We start from the raw sequence: 8,803 nt of genomic DNA on the forward strand, positions 1-8,803 counted from the left end.
TAATTCCACTTGGCTACTGCTGATTCCCTGCTATGCGAATACCACCACTTTTTTTTTTTAAATCTTCTGAGGAAATAAACTTGGATTTACTTGTTAAAAAATTAGACTGATCCCAAAATTCACAACTGAAATCCATAAGAGTCCTTCTGCTGGTAGTAGTAAGTAGTAGTAGTAGTAGCAAGAATTTAAATGTAGATAATTATGTACAATTTATTTAGATCAGCACTTCTCCTTGAGTGTATAGGGGGCTTGTACTACATACATTTATTTAAAGTTAACAGTAAGCTAAATGAACTCAGCATCTAAACTTGTTCTTGTCTTTGAAATTCTGCTATGGGGGTGAAGGATTCTAAAAAGTGTCTGTTAATATTGTTTGTTTGTGATATTCACCCTGCACATTATTATGTATTAAGATCTTTGGACTAGAGAAAACAATATAAAAATGAAAAAACCTATAGCCTTCAAAGGAGCCACAGATCAGACTGTCATACAGAGTTTGAAGATTTCCATTATGTCTTTCAACTTAAACAGCTAAAGATGTACTTCACCACAGTGACTAGGAACAGTCTACATCTTCTTACTTTAACATGAATTAGTACCTCCATCATCATGGTGTGAAAAAACCCAGCTCATCATATGGTGTTTATCACTTAAACCTTTCTACAGATTTCATAGAAAGGAATATCACTGTGTCTGAACTTATCTTTTTGCAGTCAGTCAGTCCTAGGAATATGGTATAGAACACATGCCTTATTTAAAACTTGTACATTGTACATTACAAATGTTGGTTTGTAATTAGTACTTTCCGCAATTAACCGACTAAGCAGTTCAGTGTCAAAGAAGTTCAAAACCTTGTATGAGAACAGTAAACTACTTAAAAGAATTATTTCTTTCCAAAGCTGTCATAAGGGCAAATAGCAAAAATAAGAACAGTTCGATATTCTTTCTAAAACAACCTTAGCAAATGTGCTTCAGGAAAATTCCATAGAAATGGGTGTAAAAACAGAAGTACTCTGCTGATATGCTTTCAGCCATATGTTATGTTGTTTTATTTTTCAGCACATGTCATCAACAGTTTTCTTTTGATATGATCAAAGAACTATACACACTTACTCAAATAAGGTATAAAGAAATCTGTGCTTCTATTTTTCTTTAGTTTTCACCCCTTCATTTTCATCTGTTCTTTACATAAGAAACCTTGAGTGTTCTCATGGCTAAGATGTGTATCAATTTAAAGTGAACTATTTACTACAGGGAAGCTAAAAACTTCAGGACCTTTCAGATATGCATATCAATGGTAGGAACCTGATTGCACTTCAGGGACATACTCTATCACAGAAACACTCAGGTTTAGTGCTCTAGTGATTAGGGTAGGAAAAATACACATGCAGATAACTGGATTAAATGGAAGCAACTAATTTTGGCCTCATGAACTGAGCCTGTAACACAATTCCTGTACATATTGTCGGCTTTCATTAGTGGCTAGGGGCACACATTATTATACATGATTGTGCTCTTCTGCTATAGGGCTGGACTACACAATAGTGGATCAAGATGAAAGGAATTTTCATTTTTTAAAGGACTCACAGTAATGTGTCTACAATTGCAAAACAGTAGAGCTTGATGCAATAAACATACAACCACCAGACATATTGTACCAACTTTTTCCTGATCCCATCAAATTTCATAAAATAATTCGTACTAAGATTGAAAACTTTCTAGGAATGTGTACCGCTGCTGATATTCATTATTGTCATTTTGCACTGGAACACCTCTACCTTCTGCTCAGGGAGAAGGAACAGCCTCATGGAGATAACTTCCATATTTTGTCTGCTAAGCACTGAAAAATCATTACTTGGATCAAAAGGTTATTTACTTGCATTAAAAATAATGAGGAATTTTTTGGCCTTTGCTTAAATGCACTATTTAGGTATTTTGAGATGTCCTGTGAGCTTCTTCCTTAAAAGGTCATGTACAAACTTCTCTACAACTCAAGAATCAAAGCTTAGTCCATAAAAAAAAATTGTAGACACTTTGGCAGACCAACAGCTCTGGGCCTGTTCCTTAGTCTCCAGCCCTTGGAGAAAGTTAGAGCGAGAATGAGTTTGGGATCCTGAGTTCACACATGTTCTTACTTGTAACTGTACTCGGCACAGTTCAATGCTCTTCCAAAGCATGAGCAGAGCTGAATTTGTACTATGTTCCCTTATATTTCTAGCTGTGGCTTGGCAAGGTGCTGTTTCTATGCCTGCAGTAGAGTTGTGTTTTGGCCATGAAGATGTTCACCATAGCCAGTATGACAAAACTGCCTAAAAAAGACCAGTAGGAAATGCCCCAGAAGTCCTAAATATTGCTTCTCTTGGTGATTTACAGCTTCAGTTACTCTAGACACTTTCAAGTTTAGGTGGAGAGGGCATGCCAGCTTGTCCAGATTTGCCATTAGAGAGATTTTTGCTTGGTGCCTCCAGGGCCAAACTATGAGCAGACAGAGAGTTTGGATACCATGGCCAGAGTCACCTCCTGCTTTAGCTGTGCAAGGGCTCAGCAAATTGCAAGTGTGGACTTCGGGACTGACAGGGGAGCAAGATACAAGATGTGGTTATCTAAAATCAAGATCCACGACTGGATCTTCACAGGCCACCAAAACTTCTAGTTGAATCTGAGGCCAACACTACTTTGTAACTTGGCTCTAGCACCAGACTTTTTAAAAATGAAGTTGAGAGATTCCTGACAAACAAGGCTCAGAGCTGAGAATATGATAAAAATACCAAGCACTGCAAGACTGATGCTAAAACTGTGAGGACTGATGGTGTAATTCTGAAATCCTCCCTTCACCAAGGTCAGTGAGAGTTTTACTGGGGACCTGACAGGCTAAGGACTTCATGCTGTGTTTTCAGAGGCAACACACAGCTGTGTAAGTTTTGACCATATCTACTCATTTCAGCCCACCTATCAGAGCCCTGGAAACTTCCGAGATACAGTTTTTAACGGGCACCACTGTTTAAATACAAGTTGCTTAACTGCTGATGACCAAGAATATCTACATGTTTTTAAACATTTATGTCCAGCCACTGAAACTGGCATTCTCTTTAAATGAAAAGAGAAAATTTCTGATTTTTCTAAAAAGATGAAGCCAATGTACAGCAAAGACAGACAAGAAATGAAATCTAATATATATCTTCTAATAAGAACAGGGAAGTTAACCCTAGGATCTTGGCTGTGTTCCAATTCTAATAATTGCATTTTAGCTCTCTAAATTCCCTCTGTAATTTCATATAAGTATAAAATTTTTCAATTCCTGTCCTAAGCTGTTGTGTAGATTTGCTGTTCATTAATGAACAATGCCATTTTCCAGTGAGGCAAAGCTTATGTCATACATGAACTATTTGGATTTTATCAAATTAACTATTAAGAGAGTGCCCTAACGCTAGTTTAGTTGCATGTAACTTCTCAGGTAGTTTCACTGGTGAAAAGAATTACAATTCTCCAAAGTTGTACTTCTTCAGTTGAAATGTCTAAGATTTTAATATTCCGATATACAGAAGTAGTATCTTTGAATGAGTATACATGTGATACTTTGAAATAAGAAGGTATATTATTCAGATGACCACAAAAGGACATGTTTAACACATGCATAAAATGTACATCACTAATGTTCAACAACATGCGTACCTACCAAAGCAAAACTGGAACAGTTTTTCCTGGATCTTACTGTCGTTTGAGTACGTTTTTTCTGATGTTCAGTCTTTACTGAGTGCATTAGGGACTTCTCCAGGGAGCAGAAAATGTGTTTTTTAAGTAAACATGAAATGCTTTGATAAATCAAAACATTCAAATGAGATTACTATTAAAAAAAAAAAAAAATCCGGTTTTAACTGAAGTCTGTTGTTTAGGATAATAAACCTCTTCATCCAAAAAGACTGAAACAAAGTTTTATTCATTGTTGTCATACCGTTCATTTTTTAAAAAATAAATTGTCATGTCAGTTGTAAATAACATATTCCCATAAGCTAATCAGAAATCATACTGAATGACTGATATTTGAATGTGGTAACTAAAAGGAGTGGCACCTTTCCAGTACATGTATTCTTGTATCACAGACATTTGGTGGTCTACACATTTACCTATTCAATAGGAAACAAAGCAACCCGTAGCATTAATGAATCACACATCTTTTGAATATTGACTTGTGATAGTAAATTCCAGACTACTGCTTGGAATGGTGCTGGATATGACCCCAGAGGATTGTTTTTTACTTAAATAACTACTTCTTGCTGCTTATTACCTTACATTGTTTCAAATTACACCTTGGAATCTTATGGTTATGCAGAGATTTGTTTTTATGGAGATAAGCCCCCAAATACCTACTCTAAAGTAAGAGCCTTATTTTTCAGATTTAAAATACAGATTACAAGCCTGACACTGCAAGGCAATTCACACTGTTCAGTAGTGCCTACTAGCTGCAATAGGCTCCTTGCAATTAAATGAGACTGCTCCGTAAGTGGAAGATGCAGCACATATTTCTACATGCATTACTTACGTGCTGTACTACAAAATGGAAACATTGATATTATAAGTAGTGTCAAGCAGGAGTCAGATCTTCAAACATGTAAACTGCAGTAGTCTTATTGCAGTTGCCTGCTGCATGATGCTTTATAGCACTATAGGTTTTAGCCTTGTGTTGAGAGAAATAAAATAACTAAATATGAGCTATAAGAGTATAAGTCATACACAGTCGCATTTGAAAAGTATAGATAACTAAAAAGAAACTAGTCAACATTTAGGTAATTAAAAGTATCTGTAAATATTGAGAGATCTCTTGCCCCAAACTGACTTTTATAGATATCTAAGTCCACCAGTACTTTCAGCTGGACCATAAATTGTTAAATTATGGTATCTGATCTCAGCAAGTTTAAGAAAGACAACTAAATCATAAACTTAACAATCTGGTAACAGTCCAGCAAGGCATTTAGACTTGATCTTAATTTTAATCTAGTGACTAGCTCCGCTGAATTAATAGCACAGCTCCTGGGCTCGTAGTTAAGCAAATGTTCAAAGCATTTTATTGACTCAGTTACAGCTATTAGATCAGAGCTTCTTGGGACTGCTTCTCAGACATTGCCAGATTTGTCGTTAGTGTGAGACTAGAGCAAGTGTTGATATCAAGGAAACTCCTGCAATTCTGTGAAAGCCAAGGGGCACACAAATTGCATGCCTTTGCGAGGGTTCCTAGATTTACATGTACTAACCTTGGAGCCTCTTCCTGAAATATAATAAATAATTTACGGATTCTACAGCCCTGTACAAATATTAATTACATCAAGTCTTATCACACTTCCTTAGCAAAACTGAAAATAAATTGTCCAAAGCCAGGCAGTGAGTGGCAGAGCTGGTAACACGCTTCTAATACCCATTTATTTGCTCCCTGCTTTGATTTGATATCTGATTCAAAGATCTAGACACTGTTTGACAAATCAGACTTTGGGCTGAGATTATTGCATTTTAACTATTCAGTCCTAGGTGCAGGAGCTGTAAAAATTATTTTTTCTTCTTTTTGGTCCTTTAGTTTCCAGAGAGGGGAGTAGGTGATGCACTTCTTTTTGATTTAGAAACATATTCAATGTAAATTTATAGCTAAAGAATTCCCTAAAGTGAAAGAATGGGTTAGAGATAGTGTGTAAGTACAAACTCTTCCCTCCTGGATCCAGAGATCACGCACAATTCATTTGAGGGGGGTAGGGAGGGTCTCTCTTCGTTTAAGTATGGCCCTTGTTCTTCTCCATTACCATTACCGTACATCCATCCTCATCTCTGACGGCTCAAGATACTGCTACCCCTGTGTCATCGTGAGTACACAAGTTGTGAGCCCTAACACTTTATACATTGAAAAAGAAGTCCAAACATTAGAATCTAAAGCACTTCCTTATTAATTAATTAGCAGCACAGTACTTGACCTCTTAACTAGATTGTGGTCTGTAATTTGAGGGTTATCATTAGCAGCCCCTATAAAACTGGTACTACAGATCCGTGAACGTTGCCCTCTAACTTGGAGTAATAATCTTCATACAACTGTGTTCACTGTTGTTCTTTAACTGTGGGGAAAAATAAATATAGCAATGCAATTGAATGAATCTAGTATTTATCTCTCTTTTGCTGCCTTGTATGTAGCAATTACAAAGCATTATTCACAATATCTGTTTGGTAAAGGTAATAGTAAAAGGTTGGTGTAGAAAATAGGTACAGCATATTTTAACAAAAATATCCATGAAATTTGGTGGGTAGAAAGCTTTTATAAACTCTGGTTTCTGCTAAGTTACTGTATTAGGAGTCTCAAAGCTTCCTCTAGTTAAGGTTAATTTATTGTTTGCATTAGTGCATATGCCTTAACAATGTAAAGAGCATTTCCCACAGATTGGTTAATAAGATGCAGCACAGAGAAAGGGCCAATGAATCTGTTTGTTACAGTCTACTAAGTGAAGCTACGACTACAATACTCCAGTGCTGAAGTCAGTGAAAAGACACCAGCACAACACAATCCAAGGAAAATGCAAGCTGATACAGCACAAAAGATTCTTTGTTTAAGAGCAGCAGAAATTTCCAGCAACTATCTGTACAAAAATGCATGATAGAAGAGAATGTAATTAAATAACAAAACAAACCAAAACTAAAAGAGAATCATTATAAACCAGGACAAGGACATTTTGTTTTCAAGCACACACAATGAATTTTAAAATCTTTCTTCAGAAGGGGCAATAAAGTATTATGGAGGAGTGACACATTTGATGGATGGGTGGGTTCTGAAAAAACTACATTATCAATTACTTTTTCATGTTTGGCTCTGATCCAGTAATTTTTATTTGAACAGGCCACATGCTAGCATGGTTTTGATTGCAGGAAGTGACTGACTGTTGTTAAAGGGGGTACTATTCATTTGCTACTTTCAGCTTTACTCTATCCCTCTTTTTTCTGATGGGGACTCACTTACTTCAGCCACTGTTTCAATTATTAAAGGAAAAAAAAAAGGCAGAGAGGGTGGAAAGTTTGTTTACTAAACTACTCCCTGTTTTGTTTTCAGCCAGCTCAAATTAAGTTCAATCCAATATATCTTGCAGGTTTTTCAGAAAACAAGCTATTCAATTGCCCCACAAAATTATTTTCTAATCAGTTCAGCCCTGTGGGTTGTATCCCTTCCCTCTTTTATACCAATGTTCATCCAAAGCAGTGCAAATAAACCAAATGGAGTCACTGAGCTACAAGCAGTTAGGGAGTAAATCCCCATCTATGTTTCCTTACGTAAACTTTACAGAGCTTCGTGAGATTGCTTCATTGAAAGGATTAGTTATCAGGAACAAAACGTCCTTGTTTACCTTTGAGACAGGTGTTGGTTAAAGGACTGGCTGATACCTGGAGTACCTGGAGTGAGGATCATTGCATGCGTACCCAGTTAGCCAGACAGAAACAGTCCTTCAAAGAACAATCATTTCCACTCTACTTTCTTTGACTGTGGGTTGTGAAGGTTCATTTGCCAGTACCCAGTGAGGAGAATTGCACTGTTTGCACTCAGCTTTCATAGCGGCCAGACTGTGGCCCCTACTATAAATCATACCTAGAACACAGGGCAGAGTCTCACCAATTCCAGAATCTATTTTGCTTCCCTCTGGGAGACTGACAGCAGCTCTCCATCCCACAGAGATACTCTGGACTCCTCAGTGGGCTCCTCTCTGGTATTGGGGGCAGGAAAGAAAAATGTGTCATGGACAAGGCAAGACTGCAGCTTGATGATATAATTCACACTAGGAGAGTGCGCCAGACCCAGGTGAGCAGGGAGAACAGAAAGGCAACCTTACATGCTGCTTTGACATATTCTGATGACTTGGTAATCCTTTTCAAATCAGTCCAAAATATGCACATAATCCATAAAAGCCCAATGGCCATTTTCTGAAGAAAGTATTGCTGACTTCAGGGATATGCCCATGTCCATATATACGGTCACTGTATGTTAATCCATTAAACACAGAAATAGAAGCAGAATGCATTCAGTGGCTCTCAAAACCCATTTACTGTTTAAAAGTTTCAATGCTGAAATAAACTAAAGGTTCAGAACTGCCTGCACTCCAGTTGGACAGCAGGAAGTTTACATTGCAACTAATAAATTTACTTGAAGCACATCATCTTGACTATTTCCATTCTGAATAATAACCAGAGAGGAAATACTGTTTCTATTTCTTAGGAAGGAAAAGTATATTTAGAGAATAACCCTGATTATTCAACAGATGAAAACACACTGCTGTTGAAATAGAGTTCTCCATTGTTTTAGAAGAATAAACATATATACAGCAACTATTTGTTGAAATCAGTCTCTTGTAAACACATTAATCCTTCTCTGTAGTAATCCATAGCTACTAAAAGAGGTGTGTACATCTTACTCATGAATGTTGCTCCGAAGGAAGGTGTAAAGAAAATAAAACTGTTTCACAATACGCAGTATTTAAAGTCACAATTCCCTGTGGCTGTTGAGTCTGCAGTACAATGAAAGCATGCAAGTGAACTTCAACATATAATTGAAGATTAAAAGAGAAATGGTGTCTTCACCCTTTCAGAGACACCAGGAAATTTGCCATATATGAAAAAGAGAAGTTGAAAATTTTATTTACACTCTGAAAATAATTTAAAATTTTTTTCTTTTTCCCTAGATAATATTTTTGTGTTGCTCAGTTTACTCACTTTTGCCAAAGTACAGAAACTTTTATAGGGTCAATATGAAGAATATTAAACTAAAGATATATTACATTAATTTAAAATT

This window comes from Patagioenas fasciata, chromosome Z (genome assembly GCF_037038585.1).
Source record: "Patagioenas fasciata isolate bPatFas1 chromosome Z, bPatFas1.hap1, whole genome shotgun sequence".
Lineage (NCBI taxonomy): Eukaryota > Metazoa > Chordata > Aves > Columbiformes > Columbidae > Patagioenas > Patagioenas fasciata.